Source organism: Mustela lutreola, chromosome 9 (assembly GCF_030435805.1).
Source record: "Mustela lutreola isolate mMusLut2 chromosome 9, mMusLut2.pri, whole genome shotgun sequence".
In the NCBI taxonomy this organism is placed as follows: Eukaryota; Metazoa; Chordata; class Mammalia; order Carnivora; family Mustelidae; genus Mustela; species Mustela lutreola.
The window spans coordinates 115,640,091-115,665,218 of NC_081298.1; the positions used below are offsets into that span (position 1 = coordinate 115,640,091).

The 25,128-nt window shown below is 40.1% G+C and overlaps 1 long non-coding RNA gene across 1 annotated transcript in view; it reads right to left on the minus strand.

The window, feature by feature from the left end:
* Window positions 1-2,585: 2,585 nt before the first annotated feature.
* Window positions 2,586-25,128, minus strand: part of LOC131808168 (uncharacterized) — a 34,686-nt gene continuing 12,143 nt past the window's right edge. The window contains exon 2 of the long non-coding RNA XR_009344705.1: window positions 2,586-3,031. This is a non-coding gene — a long non-coding RNA (uncharacterized LOC131808168). The remainder of the gene's footprint in view (window positions 3,032-25,128) is intronic.

The following is a 25,128-nucleotide window of genomic DNA, read 5'->3' on the forward strand; positions in this document are numbered from 1 at the left end:
CTGTCAATTTTTATTTCATGTATTTTGAAGCTCCAAAATGTGTTTTATAACTCTTCTTTTCCAAAACAGATATAATTAAGTATTCTTACCAAAATGCTGAAACTGAACCTTTTTTTTTTTTTTAACAAGCATATTCAAAATTGTACTTAACTGTCAGAGAGAGCTCAAGCAGGGGGAGTGGCAGGCAGAGGGAGAAGCAGGCTCCCTGCTGAGCAAGGAGCCTGCTATCCGGACTCCTTCCCAGGACCTTGGGAACATGACCTGAGCTGAAGGCAGAGCGTTAACTGACGGAGACACCCAGGCATCCCCTGAAATTGAATGTTATCAAGTCTTTGGACTTCTCTAATTTCTTACCCTGAAGAGAAACAAGTAAAATAACATTCTGAGGAACCAATTAGGCACATCCACAATGAGGATCAGTCTACAAGATCACTGGCCTGTCCTCTTCCAAATGTTAAGGTCATAAAAAGGGAGAGATTAGGAGGACTGTCCTACCTTATAAGATTTAAGAAATATATCCGCTAAATACAATGCTCTCTTTTAAACCACTGGTGGCATTTGCATAGACAAACCACGGCTTAAGAGACATAGTGTTATAAATGTTTCACTTTGAATATTAGGATATACAGCCCAATTACGTAATACTGAGTGGACAAAGATGATAAGGCTTATTGAAGGCAAAGAGATCAACTCAATTCAAGGAACAATCCTTCAGCAATTTCCACATTAGCATCTCTGAGCCAGATTGACAGCATCAGGGTATACTGGACCTTCATGGTTTGGTGCTGGAGGTGAAGAGAGAGAGAATTGTCCCTGTAACCATGTATGCCATAATTCTGTCTCCAATGGAAGCTTCTGACCACCATAAAAGGAAACAAAGTTATTCACATATGCTGCTTTGAGCTCGGTTTTTTGTCATGTGTATTGTGCTGTGTAGCCTAGATCCTCACATTAGGAATGAAACACTGGTTTCCCACCTGCTAGGAATATTGCCAGATAACAGCTCTCTGCTCTCTGGAAATGGTCTTGACACAAGAGAGCCATGGCATCCAAAGTCACAGCCGCCTTCTAGGGCTCTCTTCAAGGACAGGTCAACTCTAGATAAAGAGTTTGCTCCTTCACTCCAACCTGGTCCAACTCTGAAGGACCATGCCCATCCGCTTCCTGCAGGGTTGGCTGAGCCCTTATCAGAGGGAACCACATCCAGTCTCTCCCTCTGCCATGTCCTCCTGTCCCCATTCCTTTCACACTTGCTGATCCTAAGAACACTCCCTAGTAACCCCCTCCCCCTCCCCGTGTGCTAATCTCCATCTCTGAATCAGTTTCCTGGAAAATCCAACCTGCAGCAGGGCTGCCTTTAGAGGACTCACAATGCTTTTCTTTTTACAAAACCACGTTCACTCAGATTTCGCCAAAGCAGAAATCAAGGCACAGCACTCCTGCGACTTGCTTGAGCTTATTCGAGATGCCAATATTTTGTGAAGGCGGAGTGCTAAGGCATGCTCAAGAACCCTGTAAATACACTGCCAAGTTTTCATCTCTGTAGATAATTTATTTTTGCTACAACAGAGTAAAACTCACCATTCCAGCAATGCGTGCCAGATGGAATGTTAAGATTTGTGGGTTTGCAGAGCGGGTGCAGAGCAAGTTTAGAGAAGTAGAGTATTCAAAGAGAGTATGTTTACTGGAAATGTGATACACTCACCCCATGAGGATGTAAAAGAAGGTCGACAGGACAGTCTGCTGACACAGCAACGTCATGCTGAAGGGGACAGCAGCCATTGCCATAACTGCAGGTGCTTTTAGAGACTCTGCAAAAACTGGTTTTGCAGTCGGAGTCATTAGAACCAGCTTCGTGTTTAAAGATTGGCCATCAAGATTTCTGGGACTCAAAAGTCAGCATGGAATGCAAAAAAGTTGAGTCCCCAGAGCTGAAGGGTCAGATCCCAGGAAATCACCCCACCACCAACCCCCATGAGCTCTCTCTGCACCCGTTATGTTCCAACAGGAGAGGGGATATCATTTTTACATCTCAAATCGAGACACGTGTGATGTTTCTCAATAAAATTCAGCATCCTGGCACTTGAAGCATGTTAAATGTAGGGTTGGTAATCAGAAGAGAATATAAAGAAGAAGGGAGACATTAGCTTAAGCAGCAAAGCAGGCCTTTTGATAAATAAAGATGTGGCCCCGTAGAGTGACTAAAAACATGGCACTTCACATCTTGGCCGTATCTACACTGTCTTTTTAGTTTCTTTTCTCTTTCCATTTGTTGGCACATTCCCTGCCATCCACGTTCTCTCCCGGCAGAGCCCATCCGCCTAACAGCACAAAGCTTTGTTTGTACCCTTAAAAGTGAAGTATCAATAAGCCCGAAGGAATCAGACGAGACCGGTTTCTGGTCCTTGCATGCAGCAGGGAGGCCTGATTTTCAGAATGTCTGTGGCTGGGGCTCCAGGCTCCCCTAAGGACTACTGTATTCTATGACTTCCTGGCAAATCTGCGACTGTCTCACCCAGGCTGACGCTGACAGCCTGCTCTTGGATGTCAGAACGCGCCACGGCCACGATCCCAACTTCATCACCTGACCACACAACCATTTATTTCACGCAAGCCCGCAAAAAGTCACAAAGCTCCCTCGCAGGTCTTGCTCGTGAAGATATTTAAAACAAAGCAAATATTTTGACGCTGAAGCCAAACGTTTAAGGAGAGTTTGAGTTCTCTGCCACTTCTTATCTGCAGCCCCTTCCAATTCCTCTCGGCGCACGCTGGTTATTTTCATGAATGCGCTGGCAGCTCTGACTTCACCTAGAAGGGAATGTAACCCGGAGCAGCCAACAAGAACTCAAAATTCTCTGGTTTTTGTCACTTGCTGTTAGAATCACAGCCTTTTCTAAATTTAGGGTAGTGAATCATATTAGTGACCCAAGTGCAGAGCTTCATCAAGTTTGGGCGGGGGCGTAATCCGCAACAGGTCAGACTGTGAAGGTCAACAAGTGTGAGGGTTTCGGGGCCTCCTCCTGGTTCGGCTCTGCAGAAGAAAAATGACATCGTGAGCTTTGTTTGCAGGACAGAATACAGATGTGTTCGCTTGCATTTTTTAGCTTCCTTTTCTAATGCTCACAGTATAGTTTATGGATTCATAGCATATGCATATGTCAACTTGTGGCTCTCACGGATTAATTTCACTTTACCCAATATGTTGCTAAACCTCTTAGGGAACTCGTGATTCCGTGTGATGGGCTGACAGAGCACTAATTTAATTCAGATTCTGTGTCTCCTACTGTCACGATTTCACTCGTACAGCATTGTTTGTGGGGATTCAGATAAGGTTATTTAATGAAAGAAAAATGACAAATAAGACATTCTTTAGCTAGCCCACGATCCCAGCCAATCCCTCTTCTCTTATATCAATAGGGCATCAAGATCTAAGGACCCGAGTTCAGTCCAGCAGCTGGCTTTCCACCCTCTCCCTGCTGCTGTTGCCTTAGCTCCGACCTCTACTGCCTTCGCTGAAGCAGCACAATAATCTCCTACCTGGTCTTTCTTTTGCCAAAGTCTCTCTGCCCTGCAGCTAAGATTCTTTGTAATTCCACTGGGTCACTCCCCTCCTAAAAAGGCTTCTTGCCTAAGATAAAAATAGAAAAAAAATGTGGCTTTATGGAAACGCATAGACGTTCTGGCTTCTTAATGTTACTTGAATGAATGAACTCATCGCAGTCTACAGCCTTCTCAGATTCATAAGCTCAGAAATTCGATCAGTATCTCAGCATGGACTCACATTAGCTAATCCCACCAGATTCATGTAGGAACCGAAACTGTCAGCATATTAATTTTCATTGAATCCTATCTGCCGGACAAGACTTAATCCTCATTTTGGCCTCGCTCGACATATTGCTCCCCCAGAAGCAGAGTCACAGGAATGGAGATTTTATAGTAAGTTTCTTTATGGCCATGGAGTTCCTTTGGGAGAATGAATGGTTTGGCCATTTGGGACCCTAAGGGAAAGATGGCTTTGGCAGTGACCACCAGACCCATTCCTGTCCCTGCGGGTACTGTAGCACACACAGGGACCTGTTTGCCATAACACAGCTTTATTGGGCTTCCATTTTCCACAGTCCAGGCTGACTAGCCATTTTTTGCTGTCCTGAAACAGCAAAGGTCCCACATTGCACACAGCATTCACATGATTTCCCAGAGACTGCATCTCCCTGGGAATTCTGGGAGAAATTCTGGAACTCTTCAATAGCAAACTCACTCATGAGCCCAATGGGTTCCTGCTTCTCTCTTTCTCATTCCACTGTGTCCTCTCTGAAGATAGCTTTATTTCCAAGGTCTTTGGGGGTCTTTCCTTGTCACTCTTTAAACCCTGCTCCCAAACTGCCTCATCTCTAAACTCTCCACATTTTTCCTTTCATGCTGGAGCTAACATAGGCTTTTCAGGCTATAAGCCACAGAAACTCTTTCTGGCTAACTTCAGGGAGGAGTTTACTAGGGGTATATGGGATGGTTTACAGCACCAAAGGCAAAACTGAAAAGCCAGGTTTCAGAAGCGTTAAGAAATAGGGTCATCTCTTCAGGGAGATCCATGAGGCTGGATCAGCCCAGCACCTCCTCTCCTGCCCAAGATTCAAATGCCTACATCCCATACCTGAGTGTAAAAAGGGCAAGGCACCTTTAGCGCAGATCTCCAACACTCTGAGACAGTCCAGAATGAGAGAAGGATCATTTATCAAAAGAAAGCCAGGGCCCCAGAGCTAAACATCACCGTGAAGGATGTCAGGAGCAAAACTGATTGAGTGGATAAACTGTGGATCTGAGGTACGATCCTGGACCCCAACACTCAGTTGAAAGGCTCAAGTGCACAAGTCACTTGATGGTCAAAAGAGGGAATGCCCGGGGAGGCACCACACTATCTACAAAGGAAAAGGGAGAGATGAGAAGAGGGAGAAGAATGAACCTTATAGTCCATGTAAGTGATTTCTAGAAATCTTACATGGTAGTAAGAAAAGTTGAAGAATGTATAATACATAAATACTTTATTGTTTAAAATTTTGAAGTTTGAGTGGATTTAAAAGAATAGAATCTCCTGCAAATTCAAAGAATTAATATTTACATCTGGTTTAAAGTGTCAGCTCTGCAGGAAAGCCTTCACAGCACGGAACTCTGGCCCGGCTGCTCCCCTCAGCCACTAGATCTCCATGTTTCAGCGAGAGCGTCCATTTTGTTTTCCCTCAAACACCAGCTTCCACCGCAGAGCTTTGGCACATGCGGTTCCTTCCGCTAGAGTCTTCCTCACTTTCTGTGTTAGTTGGGTCCTCCAGACAAACAGAACCAGCTGTTTACATCTACAGCCCTGTTTATTACCACTTGTCTCCCCCACTGGAACGTGAGCCCCACGAGGTCAGACTGTGTTCCTCATCACCCTGCCCCAGCACCGAGCGCAGTGCCTGCCCAGCAGAGGCACTCAGGACCTCTATCTTGAAGGAATTAATGGAGGAATTTTAAAAAATATATTGAGGTTTGTGATCATGGCACATTTCTAGACTTTCAAAAGCTTCAATAGCCACAGACATGGGCAGAAGGCTTTGCCCACTTCCTAGCTTTATCCCAACTCCCTACAAGGAGCATGATAGAAAATGTTTTTTCAGAAGTTTAATACAAAGTGCCTCCTGAGACCATACCCATCTTGACAACTAAAGATGGCCTACCTTCCTCTTTCCTTTTCTTCTAATTCCAAGGACAGTAAAGTTAAGAAGACCCATGCTGGATACAAAGAACCTTCTTTCAGTGGTAAGCAGACACGACTGGGGTCTATAGGCAGATTCTGTGACAGATTGAAACTCTAAAGGAAACATCTTCAAACATGTGGAATGGAGAATGCTATTTCCCCAGGAATCATCTAAACACATACAGTTTTTCACGGATAATGAATTTGTTAAGCATGCTTGGAATATTCTCCATTCTTAAATAGCTATGAAAAATTGCAATATTCATAAATTACTGCACATTAGCAGACTAAGCAGGTACACTGCAGTCAAATTAATTCATTAACCCTTTTCAGAACTCTGATCTCATGAAGACTGAATTGATATATCACAAATACAAATCAAAAAACTTCTTATAAGGTACCATCCTAAACAACATCCTAAACTAACATCCTAAACATCCTAAACTAACACCAGCTTTTTTTTTTTTTCTCGTAAGGATTTAGTTTGATGAGACAACACTATGGAAGAGAAATGAACAAGCAAACGTGGGCACATCATATTGTGGGAAAACCTTTTTTCCTTTTGGCATCTTCAACCTATCCCTGCAGCCCATCCTTGACTTTCTCTGACAAAGTTTTTCCAGCCTCTTCATTTTCTCCTGCTATCTTTGCCCAACTTTTCCTCTAGATTTTTAGATCATGAGCAGGCAAGATAATAAGTCTAGACAGCATATTGCTTTTATGCTATATCTGAAAGAGAACACAACTGAGAATTTATTCTGGACATTGCCTTCAATAATAAAATGCTTAACGTGCACTATAACACTCATTTGAAAACAGAGATACACCAGACCCAGATGAGGCAGTGAAAAAAATATATGTACAGATGTGGATGGTCAAGTATTTTTTTTTCAGTGTACAATGCCAAAGAAATAAAAGCATCTGTGTCAGGGATGGGGGTGCCAGCGATCACACTGGGAATGCTGGAAATCCAAAGCAATATACGATAAGATTCTTCACTGCAACACACTGATTGATTTCTAAAACTCCAGAATGTCTAGGTCAGTGAAAGAGGACATAGCAACTTCTCAGTGGGGATGCAGGCCTGATGACCAAAGGCCACAGAATTTTTAAACCAGAGGTCAGGGGAGAGCTAGAGGTGAGAATGCAAAGCTAGATGGAGAGAGGATCCTCAGATGAAGTAAGAGGTTACAAATAAGGACAACTGACATGAGATCTGCATTTTTTTTTTTCCTTTCTGCAGAGAGAAAAAAAAAGTCAGGATGATGAGAAAGGTAATATAAAAAAGTCAGCTGTAGAGGGTCTTAATGCCAACAGTTTAGTTGAGGTCTAGAGAGCAACAGCACATCAGCCCAGAGAGGAATGGAAACCACTGTCAGGGAAGTCAACGGTGGACTCAATAAACAATGCTTCACTCTCTTTCTTATTGCTTTTTTGACTCAGGTTAAAAAAAGGCTTTAGAAGTAGTCATTGACTTAAGACCACAGTGAACCAATAAAAAAAAAAAAAAAAATGTGGGTTTTACTAGCATTTGCGGAGGACAGATTGCAGCCTGGGGAAGTGGGATGTGGTCTGGTAAAACAAATATTTACCAGTAAATTATTTGTGCTTATTTTCAAGGGCAATTACATATTTTATGCATGCTTTCAAGGGATTCAGATTATCCTCATTTGATACATGATGGTGATGAACTGTATCTAAAGATTTACCCAGGCGATTTCTAAACTCTGGAATGTCAAGTGAACAGCCTTTTTGAAGCTGCAGCTGGACCTAGAGAGGTTGCATGGCCCCGTGCGTGGGGACCCTCCTCCAAGAATGAGCCTTCAGAACAATAAACCATGATGGTCTAATGCAAACCAGAAATTCACAAACTCAGGCTTTCCACAGTTTACACACACTCCATCCCCAGCTGGAAAGCTAGCATTGAATTCGCAGTGGATAGTTCCAACTGGAAAAGCCTCGGTTCCAAACAGCAAGAGGAAGGGAGAGAGGCATTACAATAACACTGCAAAGACAATTAAAGGAATTGGACAAGGCAGCATGAATAAAAATAATTGATATTTAAGCTTGCTTTGCCCAGATGTGAAAATCAGATTTCTTTCATTAAATTTTGGATTAGAAATATGAGTAATCAGCAAAGCACAGCTAGAGCTAAAATTTGAATGTAGTTGTCTATGGTTCACTCCTAAAGAGGTTGAAATAGCCAAAAGGACAGGCATTATTAGTTTGTTTGCTTTTTTTTTCCCTCCACAGAATCATCACTCTAGATAGATCACTTGCTTTCTTGGGAGAGAAATCAAGATTTTATTTCCGAGAAGAATGGCAAATAGGTTTCAACCATTAGTATGTTGGTAAGAGCTATCCTTCAGCCACTCTGAGAGTGCTTCCATGAGGAATATATGCATATTTAATTACAAAGGCTGACAATGAATGCTCATTTTGTGGGACACATGTGCTTTCTATGTATATTCTCCCAACTACCCAGAGAGGGTGGTATGCTTATTGTCTGCATTTTACAATGAGACACTGATGTAGCTTTGTCAGTGGTAAACCCTGGATAGGGCCAGAGCTGGGATTTGAATCCAGATGATCTAATTCTCTTCTTAACCACTGCAATAGGTGTCTTTGAGGGGGAGTTTCAAATAGCTTCTATATAATGCTAATGATAGTATTACTTCAGGAATAGAAATCACCTACACCAACTCGCATATAAAGTATCAAAAGTTCTTTTGACTAGTTGTGCACTGTGAATTCAGTGTGGAGGGTGGGAGGAAGAGCCTCAGACAAAGTGAAAGGTCAAAAATAAGGACAATTGAAGTTGAAGTAAGTAGAAAGTGTCAAGAAGACTCAATAGAACCAATTGCTAGATGGTTCATCTCTTGAACGAAGTCAATGCCCACCTCTCCCGAAGTTGAAGATTCTCTGATGATGCTGCAGGGCTGGCCTCACATAGACCATTTCCAGAAATGAGAGCACATCCTGGTCTCCATAGCATTGATTAACTTCCTCTCCACCTTCAGCCCAATCTCCTCTAAAGTCCTTCGGTTCAATCAGACAACAAGCTTATCACAGAAGGTAAAGCCAACGGTCACTCTTCCTTTTAAAACTTTTTTTTTTTAATTATATACTTACTTATTTGAGAGAGAGAGAGTGCAAGCAATTGCAAAAACTGGGGAAGGGACAGAGGAAGAGGTAGAGACGCAGACTCCCCACTGAGCACAGAGCCTATGTTGGGCTTGATCCCACAACCCTGAAATCCTGACCTGAGATCACGACCTGAGCCAAAATCAAGAGTCCAAGTCTTAACCCATTGAACCACCCAGGTATCCCCAATGGTCACTCTTTTTTCAGCTACTAAATATTCACCAGTGTCAAAAGCTGGGAAGAACAATTAGATATTTATTAGTTAGGATCCTGTTTATATTTCTTTTTCCAATTATTTAAAGGAGCTCTGTCTTTTAAATCCACTAACACATATGAATTTTCAAACTTGTTACTAGATTATTGTCATAGTAAGTCCCTAAATTCAGGTAACACCTGCAGTATCAGCTCATATAATCAGATTACTGATTTTTTTCTAAGCTGCCTAGTTCTTTTCAAAACGAAATAATAAACAGCTCTGAAATTATCTGAGCTGACTGGCTGTTCCTCTCCTTTTTGAAATTAGTTGCTGTAACAATGCAAAGCAAAAATCTAGCATTAATAAACAATTAAAAAGGGAAGGAGGATCCTTATTAACTTGAATTAGTTAATGTTTCAGGATTCTTGTCACTCTGACCAACCACCAGAAGTATCTACTGCTGACAAAATCCCATCCAGTCAGAGAGAATCAGGCCCAGAATAGGAAAATAATGTTCTTTGGGAAATAAATTCTTAGTATTCTCCATGTGGGGAAAAAAGCTCATTTCTATGTTTAGAACTCAGTGAAAAAGCAGACAAGAGCAAATCTTGTCAATCTATCAAAATGTCAAAATCCAACATTTTAGACATATAAAACTGTACACCTCACTTGGAGCTTCTTGGCTTTCCACTGCCCAGCAGGGTCTGATTGATCTTGGTCCAGAGAATTAACAGTGATGTAAATGTAAATATCCCTATAAATCAGCAGTGAATGGAGTCACGTTTTTCTCCCTGCAGCCAGGACTTGTCTTTTTTTCCCCCCAAAGCTTTATGACAATCTTAGAACAGAACTGTAATTCATACTGAGATTTCCCCTCTCAAAGTGAAGTTAACTTAAAGTAATTATGGGTACCCTGCTTTAGGCAAAGCTATTACACAAAAACAATTATTTACAATAATAATTTACTTGAGGAATGGTAGTTTGCAGTTCAAGATAGGAAGTATCTCTAGTTTACATTTGGAAAGTTCCATATAGGTTGTAGCGAGTTTATCTGATCTGACAGTGCATCCTCTCCTACTCTTAGGAAATTAAAAATTCTAAAATATAATCTAAACTTTTAAATATATAGCTGATCTCAAAAAGGAATTGCCAAAATGAAGTTACTCCACACTAGACCTGTAACCATGCAAGCTGAAGGCTTCAGTGGTCCAAAGGGCCTCCTGGCTGGGACTGGAGTTTCAATGTCCACCCAGAAATATAAGACATTTTCTTGATCCCATGATAGAGCAGAGGCTAGAACTGAATCTCCTACAAAACAGGAAATCCATAGGGTAGCCTCTCACTAGTCCAGGGCAGTAATGGCTTCTCACCCACAGGGCTTCTAGGGAGAGGTGGAAGCTTATGTGAGTAAAAGGTCAAATCCCAAAATTGTGACATAAATGGATGAGGAGGAAAAATTTATACTAGTTGTGTGATAAAGAAATAGCAAGCTGAGAAATTCACCTAAAAACAGGTCCTGGACCATTGAAATCCTGAAGCTTCCAGTCAAAACAAATGCAAAATACCCCATAAAGAAATGTTCACAGCCAAAGAAACAGGAAGCCCATGTGAAGCCATCCCCACTGAAGATGAGTTCACAGTGAAAAACCCAACCAATGCCTGAAAATGATTTGCAGGGAGGGAAAATCAACAAGCATGACAAGCAGGGTCAGTAAGGAACCCTGGGCTAGGGAAAAGAAGAGAGAAAAATCTGAAACAGACATAAAATAACAGTATTAAAATGACTATAAAAATGCTATAAACTTAGAAACCAACAACTGAAAGATAGGAGAATATATGCATTTAGACATTTAAACACATGATTCCAAATCATTCGTAATGAGTGAAGACATTCTTGATCCTTGGAAATGAATAGCAATGAAAACATAACACAAAATTGGTAAGAAGTAGCCTAAGTATCCTTTCAAAGGGAAATGTATACACCTTTCAATGCACTTGGTAGGAAAGAAAAAAAGAGTTAGGAGCCTGGCAGCTCTAGAAATGAAAAAAGCAAAGGAGCTGGCCTAAAGGAAGGATCAACTACAAAAGCAGAATTTAATAGAAGAGAAAACAAAGACATTTTACAGTTGATCAGCAAAACAAAACAAACAAAAATCCTTCTTTGTGGAACAAAATACATAAAGGAAAGACAAGACTCTGGAAAACTGATCACAGGCAACAAAGGAAAGGGAATAGGTTAGGAAAGAAAGAGGGTATATGAGTAGATAGGATGGAGTTTTTCTTAAAGCTTATGAGAATATTTTATAAAACTGTATGCCAATAAATGTAAAACTTGAAGGAAGATTCTAGAAAAATATAAATTATCAGCACTGACTAATGAAAAAAATGGAAAATCAACATAGTTCTATATAAAGTTTCAAAGTGATCAGTAAAGATCTAACCACACACATGAAAAAAGTCTCAAAAGGCTTTCAAGCAACATTTACCAAATCTTCATGTAGTAGGTACTTCATATTCTGTATAAAGGATTCAGAGTTTAAAAGAAAGATCCACTACTCATTTTACAAAGCTAATATAACCTTAATGCTAAAATTAGCTAACTACTGTATGAAAAATAAAGTGACTGACTAATCTCCCTCATGATATAAAATACTAGCAAAATAAATCCAATTGTGTGTGTGCTTAATTATGACCAAATAGGGTTTATCCCAGATATGCAAGGATAATTCAATTGGTAATCTATTGATATAACTCACCTTTTAAAGAAGAAAAACCATAAATTCATCCCAATACATGCCAAAAAGAAGATATCCAATAAGTTTTGAAATTGGTTCATGATTAAAAAGCAAAACATATTCTTAGCAATCTATATATAGAAAGAATTAACCTTAATCTAATACATGATGCTTCATTACAGCGAACATCATACTTAATTGTGAAATATCAGAAGCACTTTATTTAAAATTGGGAACAAGATGAGGATATCTGTTATTATCTTTTTGGCTCATGATAATATTGTTGGTTCTAGCCAGTGTAATTTAAAAAAAAATGAAGGATTAGGAAAAAAAATTGTCATTCTTTTCCAACAATTTAAATAAACAGAAATACAAGAAAATACACAGCAAATAATTGGAACTTAAGTCAGTAAAGTGGCTTGATAAAATATGCAAAAAGTAGTAAAAATCTGATTTACAAGCAAGAACTAAGGAGAAAATTTTGATTTTTAAAAAAGCATCCACTCAAAGAAGCAACAACAAAAAAAATTAAGTAATGGTAATATAAATAAAAGACGTTCAAGATTTTAGAGAAGGGGCGCCTAGGTGGCTCAGTGGGTTAAAGCCTCTGCCTTCTGCTCAGGTCATGATCTCAGGGTCCTGGGATCGGACCCCGCATTGGGCTCTCTGCTCATCAGGGAGCCTGCTTCCTCCTCTCTCTCTCTCTCTCTGCCTATTTGTGATCTATCAAATAAATAAATAAATAAAATCTTTAAAACAAAAAAGATTTTAGAGAAAATTTTAACTTTATTAAAGACATTTAAAAAACTGGTTAAATGGAGAAATATAGAGAAATACATAATGGTAACAGAAAGGGGATTCCGTATCATTAAGATATCATTTTTCTCATATTTATCTATAAATCTTAATGCAACCCCTATAAAATTGCCACACGCTGTTTTGCAGAATTTGACAAAGTAATGAGAGTCATATGGAGAAGAAAAAAGCCAAGAACTTCTTGATGACTAAGAAGATGTGCAAGTATGAAAACAAATAGTTATATTAACTTGAAGAAAATGTGGTATTTGTCCAAAAAAAGAGAAAATATGCCAATGAAATGGAAGGAAAGCCCAGGCAAGAAAAAAAAAAAAAAAGCATGTATGTGAGGGGTCATTACAAGTCAGTGGAAAAGGACCAACTATGGAATGCATGACACTGCAGTTAAGTGGTTCATATACAAAAGATAGTAAAGTACAACTGTTCCAACCTCCCTTCATAGACAGATTAAAAACCCAAATGTGAATATTAGTACTTTGAAAGAGAAAAAGAGGGAGAGAATATTTTTGTGAACATACGGAAATGAATGGCTTTCTTAAAGAAAATGCCAAGGGCACAAATCGTAAGGGAAAAATTGATTTTCTTTTCTTTTATATTATATTGCATTTGATTATATGAAATATTTGATTATATGAAATATAAATTTTTGTGAGAGAAGATACCACAAACTAAGGTAAAACACAAATCATATATTTGGGAAAAGCTATTTATCATACATCAAATAAAAAATGGGCATAATACTTAAAAAATATGAAGAATACAATAATAAAATGAGTAAATGGTATGAACAGGCAAGTCACAGAGAGAAAAGTAAAATACCAAAAATTTCTCAGTCTCAGTAACTATCAAGAAAATGCAAGTGGAGGGGTGCCTCGGTGGCTCAGTCGGGTAAGCATCTGCTTTTGGCTCAGGTCATGATCCTGGAGTCCCGGGATTCAGTCCCATGTCAGGCTCCCTGGTCAGCCAGGAGTCTCCTTCTCCCTCTCCTTCTGTGGCTCCCCCTACTCTCTCTCTCTCTCAAATAAATAAATAAAGTCTTAAAAAAAAAAAAAAAAAGCAAGTTGATGTGATATAGCACTTCTGGAAAATAAGACATTTAAACTACTAATTTTTGAGGAGGAAATGGAGAAACTGGAACTTTCCTATGTGGCAGGTACAAATACTTTGATGAGCAATTCTACTATAAGTATTGAGCAAAACTGAAAAGGCACATTCCTAAGGCCCAGAACTTTATTTCTAGATGGAACACCCCTAAAAAAAATTCTACACAGGCCCAAGAAGAGATATTCAAGGAGGTCCATTGAAACCTTATTGCAACAGCAAAAACTTAGAAGCAAGCTCAAAATTCGTCACTGAGGAAATGAATAATGACATATAAGAGGACATGAGTAGGACATGACGGCAGATTAAATGAATAAAACTACCTGTGCATGTTTCAACATGGCTGAATCCCAGGATCAATATTCCGTGAAAGGTGATTGCAGAAAGATGTAAAACTAGTTGATTTATAAATATGTGAAGTTTGTAAAAATATACTTTATATTGTTGAGGAACACATACATAGAGAATAAATATAAAGAGTACAGATGGGAAAAATACATGCCAATTTCAGGATAGCGGTTAACTCTGTGAAGGAAGGTAACAAAAGTGATAAGGAACCATCATGTGCATTGCTAATATTTTGTTTCTAAAAAAAGAAAAGAGAAAAATTAGGCAAATGTTACTAATTTTTTAAATCTTGTGGTTGGGGAGCATCTGGGTGGTTCAGTCAGTTAAACGTCGGGTTCTTGATTTTGGCTCAGGTCGTTATATCAAGGATGTGAGATCAAGCCCCAGGTTGGGCTCAGCATGGAGTCTGCTTGAGATTCTCTCTCTCCCTCTGCCCCTCCCCCTGACTTTTTAAATAAACAAATAGATAGATAGATAGATTTTTAAATCTAGTGGTTGATACATGGATGTCTCAGGTTAGTCTCTGTATTTTTCAACTTTGTAACTTTAATAAAAACAAACAAAATCAACAAATCACTTATATATCCATGATCTCATTTTGATAGACCCTCCCTAATAAGACTGTATGGTGTTTATTTTATAGACGAGAATACAGGTTCCTCAAGTTTAAACCCCTTATCAACCCTCACAGTGCCAGAAAGGAGAACTGAGACTCCTGCACCAAGATGCTCCTCCAAAAAATTCCTTATCTTGCAAAATGATTATCCAGAGTCTTGTAAAGAGTAAGTTCTATTACTGCATTGAATATTTGTTCTGATTTACCAAAATTTGACAAGTCAACTTCTTAAGATACCATTGGTTTTTTGCTCCCCATAAATCGGTGCCTACCTAAATACAGAGGTTGACGCTGGATAGCTGACAAAAATGTGTTTGTAATAACATCACTGTCTGGTTCCAGTGGCATTTACATAGAAGGGTCCGGGACCCTCAGCAACGTTAGTTCTAGAAGCACCCTTTCCCCTGCCCAGTATCTTTCCAAAGTCAAAGACTGTGGGGCAGAAGAAAGCCACCAACGAACTCTTATCTGCATGGCCTTGAGCCATCTTGAAATTATTGGAGAAAATCTGTGACTTGGCATCCATCCTGACTTACAAATCAGTTTAAAAATATATGTTACCACAGTGGGGCAGCTGTTATTTCTCCTTCCTTTGCCAACTGACTGTGTGAGCAAGTTTTGTCATTTTTCCATTATTCACGACTCTTGGGTTATCAGTCTTCTGAACAAACGATAACATGCTTTATTGGAAGACAAACTGTTTGAAGACAGAGTTGGAAAATAAGTTATTCAGGGAAACTGAGAAGGGCTTTTGTGCATCAGATGGTTTTAATTAAAGGAATCATATCAAATCTGCTTCTACTTACAGAGGCGAGACACCTCCCAGGGTCTAAGATTAAAGCCTTTGTTAGTCTTTTCCACCAAACCTCTACCTGGGTCTTCTGAAGCTTTCTATTTTCCTGTTAAATGCCAGAGAATCTTTGGTATACAATTATGGAAAAGGCGAGTGCCAGTGGCTCACCCCAAAAAGAGAAAGCAGAAGGGAGGGATGGAGAGAGAGAAAACTGTGTTTCTTTTCTGTGTGTCTCTGATTTGTTTGTTATGTTTGTGCAAAATCCTCATCTCAAGTTTCTTAGCATAGAAGATGGACATAAGAACCCTCTTTCTCCTCCTGCAATAGCTGTCTCGTTTCCTGGCAAAAAGTACATTTCTCCATGCTACTCATGCTATCATGCAATGCTTTCGGCACCATGCAGTTTATGACTGACCCTTTCAACATCCTAGAAAGGTGTTTAGGACACTGTGTCATTTTCATAAATATTATGGGCCTCCCAAGACACAATTTTTATCTGACTGAGAACCTTGATCTCACTAATGACGAAGTCCCTTGTGAATCTGGATGAGTTCTCTATTTTCCCTGTCAGTTTTCTGGCTTTTCCCAGATTCCTTTAAACCAATATTGAGAAACATATTTGAACCCAATAATTCTTAGTCAACCATTTTATGGCTACCCAACGCTACGTTTGACTCAGAGCTGTCGTGAGAGTAGGAGGTTCCTTTTACATTTCAAATTTGAATACACCTGGCCTGCCCCTTACCAAAAAATACAATTTAGCCACATCTCTATTATCCCAGAGACAGAGAAATGAGCTCATAAGGATTTATGACATTTATGTCAAAAAATAATCCCCAAACTTCATTCTTAAGTCTAGCCAACAAAGCAGTTATATAACATTCTGAGAGTAAAATTGGTTTATTAAACGTTTGTCTCTTTCTCATTTCTGATCTCTAGCTTCCTTAGGTAGATGGAAAATTTCCATGAAATCTGGTTTTGGAAAATAGCTTCCAAAAACCCTTGACACAGTTCCTGAAATTTTCAAAGGGAAAAAGATGGAAAAACTTGTCCCACAGCATCATAACCTAGATAAACTGGGCTTGACCTCTAGACCCAATTCTGAATAATCAGGGCCATGGCCCCACATGGACTTGGAATGAAGGAAGGACAGTCTTATATTTTCTTATTTCCCCAGTAATGATCACAATGCCCCATGGATAGCAAAACCTCAATAAATGAATGTGAAATAAACAAAAATACTTCCTATCTATCACTGACTTTTCAATTCAGGTACAGCACTGAGAGTCACCCACTTATTTATTCATTCAACAAACATTTATTGAGCACAATGTGGGTACTGGGAATGCAGAAGAAACAAAAACAACAATTCTGCCTCAGGAAGCTCACATTTTAGTGGACGGAGTCAGATAATTAATAAAATAAGTAAGTAAAATACTGGGATTTAGGTATCATTAAGTGCTGCAGGAAACACCAGTCAAGGAGGGGAGATAGGTGGTTGTGTGGAGTGGGTTATCCCAATTATAAATATGGTAGTCAAGGGAGGCCTCCCTGAGAAGGTACTATATGTGAGGGAAGAGGATTTCAGGCAAAAGGACAACCAAGGTAAGGTCCTGCAGAAGGGCAGGGAGCCCTTATGTGAGAGCAGGTGAGGGAAGGGGTGAGTGACCAGTCATGAGATCAGAGGTAACTTGGGGCCAGATAATACAGGACCACAAGGGTCATGCCTCAGCAATTACTCTGAGATAAATAAAAAGCCATTGAGGTCTCAGTCATTGATATAAGTTACGTGGTAACAGCATCACTCTGAGGACTGTATGGAGAACAGGGTGTAGAGAGACAGGGACAAAAGCAGGAAGAGAAGCTGGAGGCTACTCTCAGAGTCCAGGTAAGAGCCAACAGTAGCTTGGGCCACACTGGTAGCTCTGGGATAGTAGAGTCTAAACATTTGTAGGAAGGTTGGACATGGAATTTTAAGAAGGTCTTCAAGAATGACTCCATGTTATTTAGTCTGAGCAACTGAGGCGATGGAGTGTCTCTAGTTGAGACGAGAAAGTCTTCAGGACAAGCCAGTCTTCTAGAGAAGACCAGGGTCACAGCAAGCTGGAGATGCTCATTAGACAGCCCGGTGATGAGGCTGAGGAGTCAACCAAAATCTCGACGTCAGTGCAGTAATCTGGGCTAAAGATACAAATGTGAACGTCATTAGCATACAGGTGGTATTTAAAATTAGGAGACTAAAGAATAACCCAAAGAAAGTAGGTATAATACGAGGAAAGAGGCATGGAGAACTGTGTTCTGGGTTCTCCAAAGGTAGGAGGTGAGAAAGACTAGGTGAAACCAGCGAAGAAGACAAGAAGGAGCCGCCGATTAGAGGATAACCAGGAGTGTGTATGTTCTGGAAGCCAAATACAGAAAGTGTTCTAAGAAAGAGGGAACCAAAAAAAAGAATTAAAAAAAAAAAAAGAAAGAAAAGAAAAAAGAAAGAGGGAACCAATGGGGCACCTGCGTGGTTCAGTTGGTTAAGCCACCGACTCTTGGTTTCAGCTCAGGTCATCATCTCAGGGTTCTCAGATCAAGCCTGGCTTAACAGGGAGTCTGTTTCCCCTCTCTCTCCCTCTGCCCCTTACCCTTACCTGCTCATGCTCTCTCTCTCTCTCTAAATTAAATAAATTAATTTTTTAAAAAAAGAAAAAGATAAAGGGAACCATTAACTTCATCAAATGCTTTTGATAAGTCAAGTGAGATGAGGGCTGTCTTTCTGGGGGGACATAAACTCCACAAGGAGAGGAGTCTCTTATTCTCAGCTATGGTGGAAGTACCTATTATCAGTGCCTGTTCATAGTAAGCATGCACTAAACATTTAATGAATTTTTAAAGTGTGAACAAGGTATGAAGCTTGATGTACAAGCTCAACCATGCATGAGATGACAGAGCTCATCTTTCCAAAACAGCCTCAAAGAGCTGACAGGAACCAGCCCCCATCAGCTCTGGGTCCCGCTTCCTCCCCAGGGTTCAGCCAAGAGCTATGAGAGAGACTTCCGTTCATTACAAGAACAGTCCCAACACAGGGCGCTGAGCTGCCCAGGAGAGCTCTGCTGTTTCTAATCCACGCTTGGGACACAGGATGTTTCTGAGATGCTGCGTAGACCTGGCCTAACCGCCAAGTCAGGTGGCAGAGGACGTTCCAGAGCCAAGGCAACTGTAGTGGGCGGGATCACGCGGGCCCCCTCTGAAGGGAATGGGACTGTCCCAACCCTATAGAGAGTTTCCACGTAGGAATGTCGCCCAGTAAATCCGCAGGGCTCTAAATGCTGATGAATTCTTTAAAATAAAATAAATCAATAAAAATGTAAGGAAACAAAGACCGTCTGAGGGCCATTTCTGCCCACGGCTGCCTGAGTGAGGCCCCTGCCTGCACTGCTTTCTGGAGGCAGGGGACAACCCCCAGAGGGCTCCCTACACTGCCCTCTCTGGTCCAAGGAATCATTCCCTAAATTGGGAAAGAAATCCCACTCTCGGGTAGAAGAATAAATGAAACAAGATGGGATTGGGAGGGAGACAAACCATAAGTGACTCTTAATCTCACAAAACAAACTGAGGGTTGCCGGGGGGAGGGGGTTGGGGAGAAGGGGGTGGGATTATGGACATTGGGGAGGGTATGTGATTTGGTGAGTGCTGTGAAGTGTGTAAACCTGGTGATTCACAGACCTGGGGATAAAAATATATGTATATAAAAAATATATGTTTATAAAAAATAAAAAATAAAAAAAATAAAAAAAAAAAAAAAAAAAGAAATCCCACTCTCTCCTTTGCTGCTTTTAGGCTTGCAAATCCTCTCTCATCTCTAGGCTTTAGAATTTTAAGAACAAAATCGAGAAAGGCTTGTCCTCTTTCTGCCTGTGTGTTACCATCCCCATCCCCTCTCCTGCACCTGGTCTGTGGGAATGTGAATTACCCGACCTGCCTGAGCACGGAGTGGGGAGATAGAGGGACCAGAACCCAGAGGACTGAGGTAGGACGGGGGTGAGGATAATAATTCCTCATTATTTTGAGGAATTAAAATAATCCAAGGTCTAGTCCTTGCCCTTCCAAAATTTATACTGTCATTGAGATTACAACACAAACACACACAACTGTGCATATTAAATACAAAATTCAAGGCATTACATTAATTCTAGCTGGAGTTACTAGGAAAACAAGTTCTGAAAAGTTGAAGTTAAGCTTGGTCTTGAAGAGTCCATACGTTTTTAAGTGAAGATTGTCACTTTTAGCAGGAGTGTAGACTGAAACTTTCACCAAAAGCCTTGAGAATGTGAGATCCAAATGGCCCAGTGATGCTACTTGTACTAATGGATCTTAATGATATGTTCAAAGATCTATGAACACAGATGTCCATGCAGAGCTATAAAGTGGAATATTATGTAGCCAAACAAAATGCAGATGTAAGAATACATATATTGACTTAGAAAGCCGTCCATCAAAACAAAAAAAAAAAAAAAAAAAGAATTTAGGCAAGTAATTTTAGAGCATGAATCATCCCATTTTTAGAAATTATATATGTGCACACACAAGCCCTTGCCTATTGAAAAGTCAGAAAGGATGTGTACAGCAAAATGTTGCTGGAGGCAAAGGTAGATAAGTCTTCTCTCCTGCTCTGGGTGGAGTGCACGTCCCTGCCACAGTAATGTTGGGTTTGGCCAAGGGACTTGTGCTGAACAATGAAATATGAGGGCACGCGCCCTTTGTCCAAGCTAATGCTTTAAGTGTGACGCTATGGTTTTGGTACAACCTCTCGCTCTTCCCCTCTGCTGTGAGGACAAGGACATCCCAGAGCGCGGCTGCTTCTTTAGCCAGAGATCTGGGATGAGATGACATGTGGAACACATCCCAGAACCTGGGGGCATGTGACAGCTGACCACAGCCTTCCTGTAACCTGGGAGGAAAAAAATGTTTGCTGGCTAAGCCACCGTGATTGGGTGTCAGTTGTCACCAGAGAAAACCTGAGAAATATAGTAGTTATTGCACGGTGGGTTTTTTTTGTTGTTGTTTTGGGGTTTTTTGGGTTTTTTGTTTTTTGGTTTTTTACTGAAACTATAGGTGATTTTCACTTTCTCAGAAATGGATATACTGGGGCACCTGGGTGGCTCAGTGGGTTTAGCCACTGCCTTCAGCTCAGGTCACGATCTCAGGGTCCTGGGATCTAGCCCGGCATCAGGCTCTCTGCTCAGCAGGGAGCCTGCTTCCCCCTCTCTCTGCCTGCCTCTCTGCCTACTTGTGATTTCTCTCTGTCAAATAAATAAATAAAATCTTTTTTAAAAATGGATATACTTTTGTATTGTCTGAAATTTTAACAGTGGGTATGGTTTATACCTACATTATCGGAAAAATCAATGAAGACACAAAAATTTTTAAATGAGTGAATTTTTTTATTAAAATATTGACAACACAAAAGAAGTTTAAAAAAAATTAAAAGTAGTCCTCAATCCACCATTCATAACCTCTCTTGACAGTTTTGGAATGTGGATTTCTAGGAAGCTTTTTTAAAAAAATATTTTTTTTTAAATAGTTGAGTTCATACTGGACATATTTAGGGTTTTTTTTTCTCTTTTATTGAAACATAAGTATTTTCCTTTTTTTCTTTTTGTTTTTTGAGAAAGAGAGTAAGCACATGCATGGATGCACACAGAGGGCAGGATGGGAAGGGCAGAGGGAGAGGCAAAGGGAGAGAAACAATCTTAAGCAGGCTCCATACTCAGCACAGAGCCCATCTCAGGGTTCAAGCCCAGGACCCTGAGATCATGACCTGAGATGAAATCAAGAATTGAGCCACCCAAGCACCCCGATAAGTATTTGCTTATGTTAACATATCTGTACACTTCATTTTTATTTTCTATATCTTACAAATGTGCCCTACTTTTTCCTCCCTTACTGAACATTTAGGTTCTAACTGGTAATTATATAAATAACTATAATGGCCATCTTTTCATATTAAACATTTTTCTATATGAAGAATTATTTCCAGAAGAATGGGAAAAATTTTAAGACCCAGTACATACTGTCAAATTGCTTGGTGGGTTAAAATTCAACCAAAACAGGAGCACCTCGGTCGCTCGGTTAATTTAGCATCTGCCTTTGGCTCAGGTCATGATCTCAGGATCTGAGATCAAAGCCCTTATCAGACTCCCTGCTCAGCGGGTTCTGCTTCTCCCTCTCTCTCTATCTTCTCCACCCTCCCACCCGCCCCCTGTTCATGCTCTCTTTTGCACATGTGCGCTCTCTCTCTCAATCAAATAAATAAATAAAATATTTTTAAAAATTTTAACCAAAACAAAGGGTATGGGGGGGGGGAGCATGAGAAGAGCCCAGGGCCATGGTCAGCTGATCTACCTAAGAGCCTCATGCTGCTGCATAGGATAAGGTATCCCAGTTTGACGAGGGCAACAGTGGGGCACCACTGCAGATCCTTGCAAAAGGATTTACAGGATGAACCTGACATTTTAGGAATATTTCTTAGCCAGCCAGAGCCACTGGACTGGGATATACATGGGACTAGAGACAGGAGACCAGCTAGGAAGGTGTACTAGTGGCTTTGGTACGAGGTAATGAGGGTCTGGATTAAGGGAGGGTGAAAGAAAGAGGACATTAAGACACAGAAATGTGTTGTATATGACAAAATAACAGGACTGGTTCTCTTCAAATTTACATTTATAGAGTTTAAATAAGTGTCTCCATAGCTTGGCTCTGTCAGAGGGAAGCTTTTGGTTAGCTTCCTACCTGTTCATTTGTTCTTTCTTTCTTTTCTTTCCTTTTTTTTTTTTTTTTTTTAAGATTTCATTTATTTATTTTTGAGAGAGAGGGAGCAAAAGTAGGGAGAGTGGCAGAAGGAGAGGGAGAAGCACTCGCTCGTCTGAGCAGGGAGCCCCATGTGGGACTTGATCCCAGGACCCCAGGATCACGACATGAACGGAAAGTAGATGCCTAACCAACCACCACCCAGGTGCCCCTCATTTGTTCTTTCAAAACAAAGAGGGCCCAGAACTATGTTTCTACTTCACAACGGATCACCCTACACCCTTCCTAACCAGGAATTTTTCTAATTACCTACAGAGCAACCTGTTTGTTGTTGTTGTCTTAATGACATAAATCAACAGTAGTCTATAAACCCTGAAATTCCACCCAATTACTGCTATATCAGAAAATCATTCCATAAAATAACAGTCTGAGACAGTTTATAAAATTATCCAAAGTAGGATGAATTAGAAGGACTCCGAGATCACTTTGCTTTTTTGTTTTGTTTTGTTTTGTCTTAATATTTATTTGAGAGAGAGAGAGAGAGAGCACATGTGCTGGGTGGGGGAGGAGCAAAAGGAGAGAGAAAATCTCAAGCAGACTCCCATTGAGCACCAGTTCCCCCCTCTACTCCCAACATGGGGCTCGATCTCACAACCCTGAGATCATAACCTGAGCTGAAATTAAGAGTCAGACGCTTCACCAACTACACCACCCAGGTCCCCTTTTGTTTTTAATGTATAATTGTACTGAAGATTTGGGAATTCTGGTTTTGAAGGAACCCAACTAAAGATACTGATACTTGGACAAAAAGAGATTAGAAGAATGTTATTATATTTTTTCATTAAAACCTATACTACATGAAATTCTAATTTCATTCATATGCCATCATTGCCCTGAAACAAAAGAAAGATGGGACAGTTGAAGAATCAATAGTGACAGCTCAGGAGGACATCTCTGGGTTTCATGGCTTAACGTGTGACTTGAGCATGAGGACAAAGCCAGCAGTATTTTTCTTGAAATGTACACTGAGTTCCCAGATCTTATAGAATCACTTTTAAATTGGTGGAGTAATCTTTTCAAAATGCTTGTCCATACAAGTTTTCAGAACTGCAATATGTCAGCCAAACATACTCCAAATGAAACTTCCTTCTTTATATAAATATAAGTCCTTCTTGAGGTGTTGTATGACTGGGATATTGCAGACTTTCATTCGAAGCTCCAGAGGATATGGGATTGGCATAAATAAGTGATTTTCAAATTTATCTAATAAAAATGTCAAAACACTGAGGGCTAGAATGCCCTTCATTTACCCATGTAAAAACAACAGCAAAAAACTGGCAAACTCAAAGCAATGAGTTCAAATCAAAGATAATGAAAATAGACCTCAGCTGTTAAATGTTCCAGAACCCTTCCTTGAAGTCCTAACCTTTATCTAAAGAGTCACAGAGATAATTCAATGAAAGCATATTTTTTAAAGTATCTTTCTTACCCCCAAAAATTTAGTCTGAAGTTTAAAACCAGCCTCAGATTTAAGTTATCCCTTTCTTAATAGAAAAACTGTCTCACAATGTAAAAATATTTCCCATCACATTAGTTATTTATATATTTCATAAATTGCCTCAAACTTCATTCCTCTGAGCAAAAGCATGACTTGAATACAATGAGTAAGAGGATCTAAGCTAAAGTCACAGAAATCAGTAAATATTTCTACAGCTAGTTCAAAGTGTAAATATTTGGTCCTTAAAGAATCTTTATTATTGCCTAAAGAGTAGTCTTGTCTAATAAACTTCTTCAAATAAAGCAAAACTCTGTTGAGAAAATACTTCACTTGGTACCATCCCCTTCCAAAAAAAAAGAAGAAGAAGAAGACGGCATTCTCTCTCCTGATCTGCCCAGCTAGTTAGGCACAGGGACAGATGGTTCAAAAGTTTAACAGGGTATTTTCATTCCCAGCCACACCAAAAAATAACATCCTTTAGTGCTGTTTCAGAAATTTAGGAGCACCGTTCAAATACATCAAGTTATTTGTTGAAGAACATGTGCTAAAGCCTTAAGGTTCAAGAGAACTGAACCTTAAAGTCTGTCCTTAAAAACAGAGCAAATATTGGGGCCTTTCCAAGCAAAATCAGTTTATGATTAAAATCTCACTAAGACCAGGTCTTATATTTTGACAAGGAAAAAAAAAATTTCACGTATTTTTATATGGTCAAGAAATTCCAGAAATAGCAGCTCTAGGTACATGTCATGGGTAGGTTGGCAGCAGCCTGATCCCAAACCTCCTCCAGAGAAAATCATGCAAAAATTGGAAAAGGATTCCTAAAAGTAGGCAAAGGGTCAACAATGTAAATTGTAACGAGTATCTGTTTCCTGGCTATCTGTGCAGCAAAGAAATCAAGAGTACAGTTTTGAATCCAGAGATCCCAGATTCAAACTGTACCAGGAAACAACCCTCGAACCTTCTGACATTCCCCCTAAAATGAAGGTGGTTTGACCAGAAGAAAAAAACAATCCACCTTTCCCCAAAGACTCACAGTGAGACAACAAGGACCGTGAGATCCTCCCCACCGCCAACAACAGCAAGACCTTGACTACCTTGTCCAGTCCAGTCCTTCTGCCTCTCCTCACAGGCACTATCCTATTTCCTCCTCTTCCCTAAGACTGTTTCTTTCATTATTACATCTCCCTCTGTTACAAAACTTAGTCAAAACTCAGCACTTCTCAAGATGAGTTTGAGAGAACTCTACCGGTGGTACACAAGTGTTCACAGGCACTCCTTCCCAAAGAGGTTCCAAGATCCAATACTTTTGGGAAACCCTGGTTCAAACAAGGTTTAAAGAGTTTCCTTCACAGGAC